At 31.0% G+C, this 15289-nt stretch overlaps 1 protein-coding gene across 1 annotated transcript in view; it reads right to left on the reverse strand.

Annotated features, from left to right (window-relative positions):
• LOC123705376 overlaps window positions 1–14671 on the reverse strand; it is a 42882-nt gene extending 28211 nt beyond the window's left edge. Inside the window, exon 1 of the mRNA XM_045654124.1 lies at window positions 14258–14671. The gene's annotated coding sequence lies outside the window, so the exon portion shown is untranslated. The remainder of the gene's footprint in view (window positions 1–14257) is intronic.
• Between the last annotated feature and the right edge of the window lie 618 nt (window positions 14672–15289).

A 15289-nucleotide genomic window follows, 5' to 3' on the forward strand; every position in this document is an offset into this window, starting at 1 on the left:
GCATGACAAAATTCCACAGAAATAGGTCACACTTGACTTATGGTCTAGAAAAGGTCATGCACATGTCTGTTACATTGGAGTAGACAAAGCGTGCTATAATCGACTCTATTGTTTATAATTAAATGCCAAAGTTGATGCTGAACCTTGTGCTGAACTAAACACATTATGGTTTTATCAATTTGTATTGGTGTCTGCGTATATCATTACCCTTGTAAGCGTCAGATATGGCATTTCTTGTCAAATTTAAATGTATTGTTTGACCGCCTTGAGATGCTTAATAGCGCAGTCACGAGTCACGACATGACATTAAAAATTCCAAAGTTATTCTGCATTCATTTGTAGATTAGATACGGTTTACTTTTTGCCAATATTTTGTTAAAAATCGACACAAAAAAGTGGATTGATAGGCTTGATCATGACACCTGGAATTCGTGTTCAAAACAATATTTCAAAGCAAAATTTTTTATTTTATATGACCGTAATTTTAAAATTAAATACTCGAATCCGATATTGCAATATTTTTCTTTCGTAGCGTAACTAATCCCCTTCGATTAAAATATAAATAAAATCTTCTCTTTAACATTTGCTTTCCCAATAGCTCAGTATTTTAACATTAAAAAAGATACATGGTAAAGTTGTAAAAAAATATAAAATATACATAAAAGATAGCAGCTTATCTAAGCAACATATACTATACATACCTACTTATTAATTATACTTGCCTATTTACCGTTCTATTCTACAGACTTCTATTTTATAGCCTTGGCCAGAACTAACCTTTACCCCGTATTTGCATATCGATTATGTTTTATCCCAAATTGATCTAGTTTTATTTCTTTATTGGCTTCAGATTACGTTAAGTATTCAGTCCTTGGCCCGCAACGCTAATCCAATTCACTTGAGAAGCACTCTGTATGCCGTAATTGTTATTAACATTTTAAACTTACAATTTCATCTTTATTTTTTAATTATATAATTTATTTCTAAATATTAACTTGTGTAATTTAAATTGCTACATGGATAAAAGTGGCATAACAAATAATTTTAACAACAAGGATTTTTCCCGCGCTTTTTTTTTTAATTTAACGGCAAAGAGAGGCAAATATATCTAATATAAACAGAAGTGACGTTCCTCTTCGAAACAAAAAATCCAAAATCGAACAAATAAAAAAAGAACGAATTCTTTACATTAAAAACATTGAATTAAATCGTGACGCAATATTTAAATATTTAGTTAATTGTTTGGCTTCGTTTTATTTAAATTGTTTGTTAACGATGGCGAATATTTTGATTGCGTTAGTGATAAATGTTTGTCAATCGAACACGCATAATAATTTACTTAGATTATCATATTATCACGATCGTAGAAAGTTTTTGGCGGTGTATTCGTTTAATGTAGAATTAGTATTAGATTGGAGATATTTTTTTATATCAAAAATGTATCAAGTTTGTAATTGTTAAGCCACACTTAGCAGAAAAGTTTTTTAACGATAATGTCTAGATTATTTTTATTACAGGATGTGTTCAATAAAAGGAAATTATACTTATATAATATTATGTAAAGTGATTACAGAAAGTGTCGTGTGAAAAATTAAGAATGCACATTTTATCATGCTTTTTAATGATTTACTCAAGAATAGATGACCTACTCAAATATATAATATTTTTAATTCAGTATACCTATTTTTGGGAGTCAATGCAATCATAAATACATATTAGTTTTAAGTTTGTAAAACATTATACAGAAAAATTAATCATGTTAGAAATTTTATGACCAAATATCTACTCTCTCTATACTCTCTCTCTCTCAACTTCAATAACATTTTTATAGCTTTAAAATAACTAGGGCTACATAAACTATATGGGTCTAGTAAACATACGTGAAGGATTTTAAATCTATACATTGTCCATTATTAGAATTAGCATTGCACGTTGGTGTTGCCATAATCATTGCCCCCTTTCCTTTATGGACATCCGGTTGCCATGTGTGGGGTAATGGTATTATAGTGTTGTATCTGTGGTATTATATTCTATATAATATATTCTGTAATGGTTGCAATCCAATGCTAGAACAATGCGTCGAGATGGCGGGTCTGGCCGTTAGAGGCTTATATGGATATGCCCATTCTGTATAAGTTCTTAGTGTTGGTAGAATTGTAGGATTTAAACTGTTTGAGTTTTAGTGGTTGGTAGTGAAGTTTTAGATGTTTCAGATTTATCGTGGTGTTAGGGAATCTATTGGATATGAAATTAGAGGTTTATGTTTGTTGAAGTTGCATATTTCAAATTGAAATTTATATTTCCCGTCTTAATTTCTTCCTTACTTTCCAACTGTTACATTAATTAATTTATGAAATTTTATTTACGATGCATAAATAAGAAACGTTGCATTTACAATAAATCTAGTCATTTTTATGCCTTACATCAATTCTTACTAATAAATCAACCAATTTATAGAGGAAATTAAACGCCATTCATATCTTAATATCTGTGGCAATGAAATTTATGAATCAAATGTGAAATATTGAGAAATCTTTTCACTGGAACTTTCTCGATAGAATATATAAATTCACCAAACCTGTTTGTATCATAGCGAATAACGGAATATCTTTGGTAAATGTCTTTCATATCTATTTGACGAGTTTTCAATTTAGAATCGAATTATTTATCTGTGAATAAAGGAGATAACGAGATAATATGCTTTGTTTTAGAAAAAACTAGTTCTGAAAAGACAACGCGTTTTGGTGTTTGTTTATGTTATGAAACAAAAATAAACTTCGTTTTCTGCGGAATAGATTTTTAATTTTTATGTATTTTAATTTTTAGATAAATCATCGAAAAGATGTTACACAGGTTAGTGTATCGGATTATCGTTAATCTTGACTTTTGAGTGCAAGCGAGCGAAGTCACGGGTAAAGCATTAGTATAAAATATATAACGGGTAAAGCATTAGTATTGTACTTCTTACTTGTAAGTAAGTAACTTTATGAGAGGATTCCAAACACATGTTCGTTACCTGTCGCATGATATGTTAAGAAAAAAACGAAAAAAGGTTGAAAAACAACAAACAAATTTCTCCATAATTTATTACGTATATTTATTTAAAAATTTGGCATGCTACAACAAAAAAGTATCCCTAAACGCCTATTGAACTAAATATCTAACCGAGGTTGAAAAAGTGCAAGTTAAACCAGTTCGGGTTCGGACCTCTACCTGAGCTGCATGCTTCGCATTTTTGTGTTCGTACATTGAATAATAAATCATTATTAGAACATTTGGGTATGTCACTTGGCAAACTGTAGGATGGGTTATGCATTTTTTTTTTTGAATTTTTCGAATGTATCTCTAGGTAGCGGAATGGCAGTGCTGTAGATGAGAATGTATGTTTTATATGTGTTTTAAAATCTCATAAAAGTGCTATCTACAGGTGGATATGGATTTTTTTATACACGTGGTGATTTCCTACTGTTAAGTGTTATGTCAATATTTTTTAATCATTAAAAATCGTCATTTGTACTTAAAAGACTTTGATCACATATTGTAATTATCTTATCCATCATTTTGTCATAGATATTTATAATAATTATAACATATCTAAGAAAATAGGTATATTTGTATAATTTTTAGTAGATACCAAGCATCACATACAGAAGCTGTATGTGATCCTGCCACAGAACTCAAGTAAACTTGCTATTCACAATACAACCAAACATTCTTCTATATTACGTCACATTTCATTAGATAACTGGTCCAAAATGAACAACTACGCCTACTTAGAGTTTCCTGTTTGATTCCGGACTGAAACAATTTGAAGCTATTTACAAGCAATTGTTCCGTGTTATTTAATATCTATGGTTCGAATTGATATTTCGGAGCAATATTACTTTTCTGTGCCATGCAAATTTCTAATTTTTGTGACCTCTTTCACAGTCAGCTGTGAAGTTGTTAAAATAATGGATTATTTAAACAAAATTGTTTTTATTTTATGTGATAGGTACTTACTTTATGGTTGAGAGACAGATAGACGTCACAACGTCTTGAGAGATAGATAGACAGACAGACGGACAACAAAGTTCCGTTGTTTTGAGGTTCGGAACCTTAAAAACAAGAAATGTGAGAAATTTACTTTTAAATCACAATATATGCAAAACTCCATTTAAAATAAACTAACTGCAAACACAAGTAAATCATTAAATATAGATTACTATCCTTCTACGCTTATCGAGCGATTAGTAACAGTAATTACACCAGCAAACACCACGTGTCCTTCATAGTGCAATATTTAAATCTATTATTTAACACCCATATCAGTTTGCTGACTCAGAAATTCCAAACGAAGACAAGGTTAAGTTATGTATTGGAAATATCGCTCACATGAAATAAAAGGCCTAGTCTTTTTATTAAATAAATAAGTTTTGTTAAGAAAGACTGACTGACTGACTCTTCATTTTTGAGATATTTTTCTGCACGAAAATATAACGGAAAAGTTAGATTTGAGGATCTAACTCCCGTCCGATTAGGGCCCTTCTGGCCTCCTCCACTCAAGCGACAGCTCAAGCCGAGGTTCGTGGTCCCCGTCAAGGGGGGACGCCCTTGTGCATGTCGCTACCAGGGTGAACCTTCAGTTCACCCCCGCGTCCGCGTTAAAATGTAGTAGCCCTTCTGGCTAACATTGAGAAACACCATACAAAAAAAAAAAAAAAAAAAGAGGATCTAACTGTACCGTTAGGAAACATAACAATTTGTAATAGCAAAAGCACGATTTCATTTAAAAAATTTATTTATTTCAAAAACTTAATAAACTTAATAATTATAATTAAAGTTTACATCAAAATAAGGAAATATGTAAAATACTTTGTAAGAAGAAATTATTGGACTTACTTTGAAATATGAATTGATCTTCTCTTTTATCAAGTCGGTTAAAAATCAAAGAATCAGTAACCTTAAACTACTTTTACACTAGCGTAAATATTGCATGTTATCATACCCATATAATCTTTATTCTTTATGTACATTTTAACTTTAGTAACATTGTTATCAACCTGTCACCTTGCTAAATCAAAGCCAACATTATTCTTATCATAATATGAAGGAAGTGCGAAATTGTAAAGTCTGTAGTTACTTATAACCTTTTTAATACATTTATGTGTTGCAAAATGCAGTGTATTTTTCTTGTTACAAATGTCTGTCATTAGCTTAAATGTTACAAAAAATATTACCATCTCTACATCGACATGCTTGTATATAAATATTGCTTAAATAAGACTTAAAAAACCCTCTTTGGCAAGATAAATTCATGAAACTTTAATATCGTCATGGACCCTCGATAAGTGTACAAAGTTTGAATTAAATCTGTTCATTTTAAGTGTAACAAATTCCAAAGGAGTCAATCAAATGCAATTATAGATACAGCTTTTATTTTATCATACAGGAGAAGGTAATAAAATCGTGTTAAAATAACAGAATAGTGTAAACAGAACCTTTATAAGTTTTGCTAAATCTCCACCTATAAGTAGTTGTCTATAAGTAGTAAGTCTATAAGTAGTATATGCAATAATTTATATTACCCTACGCACCAAGCAATGAATCAAAAATTGGGGCACACGACACACTCAGGGCTCAAACGATCACGACGCTTGCACAACATATCGACACTGCCTTTTGGTTAAGGCTATTACGAAGGTTTTATGAATCAAATATGACAGTTAAAATTATGATAACTTGATGGAGTCATCGTGAATGCATATTTGGAAGATAGTATCTCGATTAAGTGCTAACGAAATGCTCATTTTTGGAAACTCTGAAAGTATAACATGAGGAGTATATTTCGCCGCATCTATTGCCTTTCATCTCCTTTTCAAAATATTGACTAAAATCTAAATAACAGAGCTGAAAAATGAAAATTATCTTTTCATGAAAATCCCTTTTACTTTACAGAGACCTGTATACTGAATGTCACATGGATACCTAGGTTCTCCTTAAAATTAGCTTATTTTTCTTTACTGGGGTGTTGGTGTAGATATAAACACGTAATGGTTAAGTAAATGTTAATGTAAATCGACTATAAAACAGTAGCCGAATGCGATAACACATTTCCTGTACCATAGAGCTGATAACAGCATTACGTCAGTCACGAACTTGTAGCTTTGGTATTTAAGTATTTTGTCTAAATGTTTGTCTATATTATGGTAAGAATATCCTTGGTTTATATTCCGTTTACATTCACCATCATGTTAATAAAACGCCGATATTTTTGCAATATTGTATTTCTTTGTTCTGTATGGTTTGGTGTATTATTTTTTTGATACAATGCTAAAGTAATTGTGGTCGGGAGACTACGAAGCCTGGACCCTTAGCCTGGACCTCATGTTTACTACTTTAATGCAGAAATAAGAAAAAGACAACAACTCCGCAGGAAATAACCAACTACCTAGGCACTATAAGATTTTCCTTCTTTATTTATTTTTGTTATAATATTTAAATTGCTCTGTTGTTATTGACAAATTGTATGTCGTACAACGAAACAACATTCATCTATATCTAGGTAAATGACAAAGTTTTACGACATAAATACTTTCAAGTGTTTTAGACAATTTTTACAAAAATGTATGTACAAAAGTAATTTGTATCCTATCCAAGGAAGCTATCAATAATAATATTGCCACAGACATATAATATATTTGGTTTCTGAATATTGCCAACTGAATAAACAACTGAAATGCGTATCTTGGGTTTTACGTATTCTTGAAGTAATATAACTAAAACAATAGAAGATAACAGCTGTATGGAATTAACGACCTTTGTTCAAATGTCTGTTGTTTTATATTCTTTGAAAACAGTGTAAATGTGAAATTGCTATTGCTTTTTATATATATATATATTTTTTTTATTTAAATACCGTGAGTGACTGTCTATTTATTAAATACTAGCTTACCGCCCGCGGCTTCGCCCGCTTTGTCTAAAACCTAATAAATTATATACTAAAACTTACCTCTTGAATCACTCTATCTATTAAAAAAAACTGCATCAAAATCCGTTGCGTAGTTTTAAAGATTTAAGCATACAAAGGAACATAGGGACAGAGAAAGCGACTTTGTTTTATACTATGTAGTGATCATTATTGACGAATACCGAATAGTTAGTTTAAACTGAAACATTAATTCTTTCCTTCAAAATGTTATATGTATAACTACCTATGAAACAAATCTAAAATTAGGTGTTATGAAGCTTATGATTTTTATATCTATCAATTTCAAAGCTCCCGAAATTGTAGAAAAAAATAGAATAAGGTAAATATATAATAGAATAAGTATTATAAACAAGTTAAAAATTGACATGCAACCGGGTAAACCCAGTTTCAACCCTCGCTTCAATGGTGATTCATTTCTTTGTTCATTTCTGCAGCCTTGGTACTTGGACAATGTATTTTTGCAAACACGTTATTACATGAGGAAAGTACGCTATCTTATCTGTAATGCTACCTAAAATAATGTAAACACTAGGTTGGTAGATTGGTGGAAAATGCACCTTATTTATATGGTTTATGGTAGCTTTTTCTATTCGATTTTGGATGGATTTTGGGTAGCTTAATCCTGATTAGTTATGAAAATGTTTATGTAGAGCTGTAGTCGATAATTTTGGACGTTTGTATAAAATATTGTTTCTATTTATGCAGTATCTATTCATGACGATTCATTTTCTTCTACTGTAGGTATTCAATCTTGCTATAATCATAAATAGTTTTCATTAGATAAACCTGGTTAGAATCACACAAACAATTAAGTATTTAAATTCTCAGCCCAGTCCTTTATTTCAAAAATAATAATTAATCATCAGTTCTCACATAACATGTCTAAAGTTTCTGTTCTGAATTGACTAGGCTTTACCTTTAACATGACATAGCACAATTACTTAGTAGGTTATTTCACTGAGAATAACTTTAATACACAATGAATCAGATACCCTTCTATAGTAATGTCCTATGTGACTCAAGTCTTGTTGAAATCTTGTGGTTAGCAAAAGTTCATAGAGATCACACACACTGCAGTTTGTATCTATAAGCTATTACATACATCGATGTTTTATTGTGTAATTGTGTATCAGAGCTTACTACGGACGCAGTAATGTATTTTAAATTACGATTTGTGGACAACAAAATGATAAAAAGTTGCAGTTCTACTTCGTCTTTGTTCTCAATGTCCAAGAATAAATTGTGATGATACATTTTCTAGAAAATAGACGTTTTGTACATAAATGCTTTGTAAAGACAGGAATTAATAAGAGCTTGTAACTTTTTGTAGCTTGAAAATTCAACAAATATTGTCAAGTATTTTAATGAACAGAGTCTTCTGAGTGTGTTACTGTTTTAGGGTACTTATCCGCTAGTACTTTGACGAGACTTTATAATTATTTGAACCAATTTAGTTTTCGTATAATTATCAGAGAAAAATCAAAAATGTACTTTTCAAATTCTTCTCTGAACTGTAAACTTAATTCGCAAAATAACTTTTAGAATTGTAGCTGCAGACTTGCATTTCTATGATAAAAACTAACTAAAAATATTATTACTCGTACTTGAGCTTCCACAATGTACAAAAAGAAACATCTAGTTAGTTACAATTAAATTTAGCACACATATAGATGGTAAAAGATGAAAGTATGCGGATTTTTCTTTGAAAAAGCGGGCGAAGGCGCAGGCGGAAAGCTAGTTTGTTATAGTTTGAACTAAGTAGTTAAAAACATGCCAAATCTTTCGCTTTATCAAGTGACCTGCAAAAGAATGGGTGTGAGAAGCTGTGCCAAAGGTACATTACAAAACATAAAGCGTCGAAATATTCCTTATCAGCTGAGATAAATGGCCGAGAAATAGTTATCACACGTTTTGCAGTTTCCGGAAAGATTTGAGATAAGTCTTTTGTTTATGGTATAGTACATACTATAGTCTATGGTCTACTTCGGTTGAATGGAGGCTTAGTGAATACGGTTTTGACAAAAATTTACATTATTATTATCATTGAGTTAAATGATTATTATCAACAATCTACGTATAATTGAAACAAGTATTCTTTGCTGATATTATAGAGCTGATGAGTTTTTTTGTTTGTTTGAACGCGCTTATATGAGGAACCCGGAATCGGATTTGAAAAATTATTTCACTGTTATATTGTCCATTTATCTAGGAAGGCTATCGGCTATATAATATCATCACGCTAAGATATGTAAACCTGCGAGGCACAGCTAGTTGATAATATTATTGTGGTTTTGACGGTGGTTAAATTTGTAAATCTAATCTTTACCAATACCGTTTAATACATGAATTGGCAGTATCTAAAATTTCGAAGATAATCCATACATAAAGACGATAATAGTTGACGTAATTTATTATTGTTTCGAATTCTTTTCATGTATTTTTTGTTGTATTTACTCTGCGCGGTGATCTCAAAGTTTCGTCACCGCTTAGTCAATATAGAAATATGCTTGAAATATGTATTTATTATTAAAATACTAATATAATAAAGTATTTAAACCGTTGCTTACAAATCTAACGGATAATTTGGGGGTAAAATATAAATTGAGATGGTCAAAATGACGATATGTTAAGTTTCATAAAGTTGTAATATTTTATAACTTTTTAATTTATATTTCTCCGTTATAATATCGAAAACATTAGGAGATGCAAGTTTTCACGTGCTGTTCATAACTATAAAAGTGTAGATAACAAAAATTAATTAAAATATATCGTGTTTAAGTTCTTTTTAATCAATTTTCGTCTAGTAAATGAGCTTTCGGCTATTTTCTACATAATATAAAAATTTAGAACTAAAGTTTTTTTTTTGCCTAGTGTCACATCTTGTTAACTATTTCAAACCTTTTTTTTGCCCCCCATTTCCTATCTCGATAAGCTACTTGAGATGAACATCTGTGTAAAAGTTTAGTGGTTATCAAAAGATCAGTCAAGTATTGGTAAGTTTCACCCGAATAGGTGCATGGTTGAATGCATGTGTGCATATCACATAAGTGTAAGATACACATGTTTCGCTAGTGTGCTCTTGCTCAAAGTTTAATAAAAAGGTTACTGAAATACACTCTCTTCGTCATCTTTTACAAGTGGACACTTGTTAGAACTTATAAGTAAAAAAGTTTGAGTCTGAGATAGGTTCGTCAGTCAGAATACATGTAACTAAAAAAGTTTTGAATGTTTTTGGCATGGCATCCTAAGTGCATATGGTTTTCACGATAATGTAAAACCATACAATTAGATACTACTAGCTGTGCCCCGCGGTTTTACCCGCATTGCTCCTCTCTTGGTCTTAGCGAGATGATATATAGCGCATAGCCTTCCTCGATAAATAGGCTAATTCTAACATCGAAAGAATTTTTCAAAATCGGACCAGTAGTTCCCGAGATTAGCGCGTTCAAATAAACTCTTCAGCTTTATAATATTAAGTACCTATAGATTGAGTACCTATACTGAAATAAATACCTTGTTTCTACAATCCCTAAACAAGTAACATTAAGCTGTCGAATTTTACGTGAAAACGTATAAGTATTCAGTATGTTTAAGAATTTACTATATATTTATTCCAATTTCTAAGAAAGCTGTAGTTGACGAGACATATCAACATTTTAATCCACGATTAACCTAAACTCGATACTTATGACTTCTATTGTTTTGTTACTTGTCTAACTTTCTTTTGATGGAAAGTACGTGACAATAGGTTGATAAGAAGTTATGAAGTTTTAATACCATAAAATATCGTATTATTAATTGATGTTTTTTTCTATTGTTTTGTGAATGGAATGTGCACTTTATGAAAAGGTAAAAGTCATGTATTAAATAGTAACTCCGAAACAGCATGTCCAATAATTCTATGATTTTTTTTGTAAGTAATTCGATACGATAGGTTTGAGAATAGGAGAATATGTTGTAAATATTTCAAGCTAATAAATGATTAGGGTGTTATCTCGTTAAATACAGAAACCAAAGCTGATTATAATTATAAATTAATTAATAGTTTTTTAGAATACAAATTGTTAATCGGGTATTAAATAACTTAAAATTATTAATTGAAAACGAATTATAAACCTATTTAACTCTTCTTGCAGTTTTAAATGCAAATTAAACTGTTAAATTGCTTTATGATTTTATCTCGCTGTGAAAGTTAATTTTATCAGTATCTGTTTATTTTGGCGAAACGTGATAATATAAAGTACACATTTAACAAAAATGGAAAGTCGGTTAATTAAAAGTTTGATAAAAATATCGAATTTTAAAATGTAGGTACGAAACTTTTGTGAACGAATGAACGATTGAATGACAATTTGGTAAGTATTTGTTTTAATTAGATTTAAAAACATTATTAAATTAATAGTGGGTTACTTAATTGGACTGAAAAATTCATTATTTTAAGGTAAGTTTTTGTACATAAGTAGGTACCTATCTACCTAGCTTCAGTCGATAATATATGTATGAATGGGATTGTTAGTTAAGCATAAGCGATTTTAATTTCAGACGCTTAGTAAAAAATACAGCATTAGAACGGTAAAATATTTTGAAGCTTATCCAAACAAAGATACAAATATGTAGAAGGTGCATCTCTGTCATTTTGGAATAATAGGGTACGATTGTAATTGTATGTCATTCATAGTTTCGCAATAGTCGAGGCAGTGGCCTTTTATTTTGTTTCTTTAGAGTATTTTTAGCAAAAGGCAACAATGGTTGTAACTTGCAACAAAATGGTAGGTACCTGTATCGGTTGCTTTTGAATCTGAGAGACCTACGATATGCATTTGAGTAAGATTTCTGAAATGTTAACAGTTATTTCTTGAATGAAGTTGGCTTTTGCTATTGTTATTTTATATCCTGTGTCTGATCATTATGTGATGCCAATTAAAAGTGATACATACACGTCATTTTTTTAGGACACTTTCTATTAAAATCCTAAGACTCTTTACGAACTTTGATTGCCTTCAAAATAAAATGAAAGATTTAAAAAAACGTAACGTGTTGAGTAAGTTTTTGAGAAGTTCGCACGGTGGTTTCACGACCAATTTCTCGTTAAAGATTCATACCACGTCTTACCATAAATTATACGAGATATTTAAGGTGTGAACGAATAGTATGCACGCGAAATCTGCTTCCGACTTGCCTTATCGCACCTGTGTACTGGTGAAATGAAGTCTGGGCGCGTCACGCTCCGGAGAAAGTGTACAAAGAGTGGTCCCCAATTGGGTTACGACCTCGAAATTCAACGGCCACGGGCGTTTTTTCGAATCGCAAACCGACTCTTGCGAACCGGTTAAATCCGACCGATACTGCGCGGTTATGACGTGAGCCGCGCGATTTTGTGCTCTATGGTTGTCATTTGTGAACGAATGGTTTGAGTGTTCGAAATTTCAAATTCGAAAGATTGAAATCGCGTTCGATTAGTTTCGAATGTGGAATAGATGTAGCGGCGTAATAAGATAAAAAGGAAATAACTTTGATTTATTTGATTGATAGGCGTTTCTACACAACCAGTTCTGATTATAAGTTAGGATGATTCCTGATGTGCAGTTCTGATTAAATTATAATTATTCTTTTCAAACTGCTTCCTAATATTCGATCTCGGGAAACGTTGTGTCGATATCTTAGTATTGTATTGCGTCACGAGTCATTATAATTATTATAAATCATACCTACCTACTTTTAATTTACACAAGCCCTTGGCCTATCGGTTTTTAATTGCTCAAAGACAATTAGTGTCAATATTAACTAATTATTCATACCTACTTGTTTCATGTTGATATTTGCATTAAAATTTCCGAAAGTATAATATATTTAAATAGGTAATATCGTAGTATATTATTATTAGTCTGTGGTAATATTGTCGTGATAGAAATTGTTTGTTTTGCCATGCATGTGACAATAGGTACGTGGGTTTTGATATAGCCCTTCAAGTAGATAAACATTATCAAAATACAATCCACTCAAGTTTCACGAGATGTCGCAAATATCACGACTGAAAGTACTTCGATAAATTGGCCCATGTTTTGAAATATCTTCTTGACCATTTAGATAAGTACAATCTTAAATATTATCAAACTGAGACATATCTGAGATAAATTGTTGTGGTCTATTTTATAGGTAACGTGGAATGCTCTAGCTAGGTATGCAGTAATCGAGATTCTCGGTGCATTACGCCAGTTTTTTCGAAATTATTACAGGAAGGGGAAGACCCCTGAGGAATGTAGATAATGATGAAAGCATTTTACTTACCGGTTTTACGATGACCAACGTTTAAATATATTCAGGTATCTTTATTGAGTATCAAACGTAGGTATCTGTTGTATTGAAGCTCCTAATTAAATGGAACTTGCATGATTTGAAAGGTATGTGATTTGATCCATAATTCGATAAAATACGATCACTCTATTCATAGATTTACCTACGGATACCTAGAACATTTTTTTCCATAGGTGCATAAGAAATATAAAGTGTAGACACATGCTTTATTCTCATTACGTAGACGTACGGGTAGGAGTGAATAAATAAATTTGCGTTTTCTTTCCGCAATAAAAAGTTATTATCATAAAACATGACTCTTGTTTGTATAGAGAGTAATTGTGTCGATGTTCTTATCACCTGTTATCAAAAGCTGTTATAATGGAAAACTAACTGACATTTACTTTCTTTGGATAATCACACTTGAGATAAGATTACGAGACAAATTATTAAAATTGTTTTCAGCTGTTAGGTATTATACATATATATTATATTATATTATTTATTACCTTCGTAGGTACCTGCTTTGTTTTTCTCATAGCTATTTGTAATTATCATGACTATTCTGTCCTGTGGAACCCTTAACAAAATACAAACATACCTATTAGGTACCTATATAATTACCTATATATAATACTTATTACCTACTTTGTTTAATTTTATTACAATCATTTCGTAAAATGTCCGCGTTGTGAATATGGACAGCAACAACCTCAAAACTAAATTATGCAATTGCACGCAACGCGATGATTGCAAGTAAAATACAATAATTTATTTTTTTTTGTACATTTCTTCAATTCTCCTTGTAGGTACCTACGTGCTAAATGTAGGAAAAAAAATCTACTTACCTGTGCCTGGAGTAATTTTTCTTATAATTTTTTTTAGAAATTAGTCGTTTTGTCAAGAATTTAATAAACAGTTAATATTAAATCTATTAAGCTTATCAATAGGTAAGTATCCTTATTTTAACCATAAAAAATTTAAAATACTAACCTTGAATGTATCGGCAAATTTCGCCAAAAACACAAACTTTGAAGACACAATTATTATTCGTGTATTAAAAAAATATCACGAATTGGCGACGATCAGTCCACTGTCCACAAAAATAACTCTTTTTCATACTTTAAACAAAAATTCTTGATAAGTATCGAAAACGATCACGGAATAAAAAAAAAACAAAGTTCAACATTCTCCGTGGAATGCTTGCATTTGAAGCCGCCGTAGTCACAGCTAACAGATTTGTAATTTCAAATTTTACTCAAACACTGCACCACAGTTACGGTCGTTTCACGAAATGACTTTATTAGTAAACACAGAATCTAAACAAAGTTTCTGAAAGTTTTGATTTCATCGTTACTAGCTGTCACTTGACGCATGCGCTACCGCAAAATACGCCCGTTCCGTTCGGTGGTTTAAACCAATATGGCGGTTACACTGAACGAAAGATAGGCGATGGTCGACGCCTTGGTCGACGCGATCCGCTAGGGACAGGGAACTGTCACTATAGAAATGAATGAACGAAAATAAATGAATGATTTACAGATTTATTGTAATTTGTTGGTAATTTGTAATAAAGTTTTACCTTTTTCGTTTATTTTTTTTTGTGATGATATTATAATATCAAGTTTTATACTTTCTTTTAAAAAGTACCTACTTTGATACATACGGTATATACGTTGTCTAAAGATTGAATTGTCTTTTTTTAAAGTTATTTAGGTATTTTTAATTAATTAATAATGTAAGTAGATACTTTTATTACCTGGCCTACTAAAAATATTAAATATTACAATAATAATATGAGCGAGCCATGTTACAATACCTATTTCAGTCCGTAAAAAATTGAAATAATGAGAAATGAGAAAGTATTTTTTCAAATACGTTGTTGTTGTTAGGCACAGACTGTTCTGTGTTGTTAGGTATATAGATAATAAATAGACATACACGCAAAAAAGGTTGTATATTTTATTATTATGACACTAAAAAAAATCGAAAATACTGTCACAAACATCAGATACACATTTGAAT

This window comes from Colias croceus, chromosome 2 (assembly GCF_905220415.1).
Source record: "Colias croceus chromosome 2, ilColCroc2.1".
Lineage (NCBI taxonomy): Eukaryota > Metazoa > Arthropoda > Insecta > Lepidoptera > Pieridae > Colias > Colias croceus.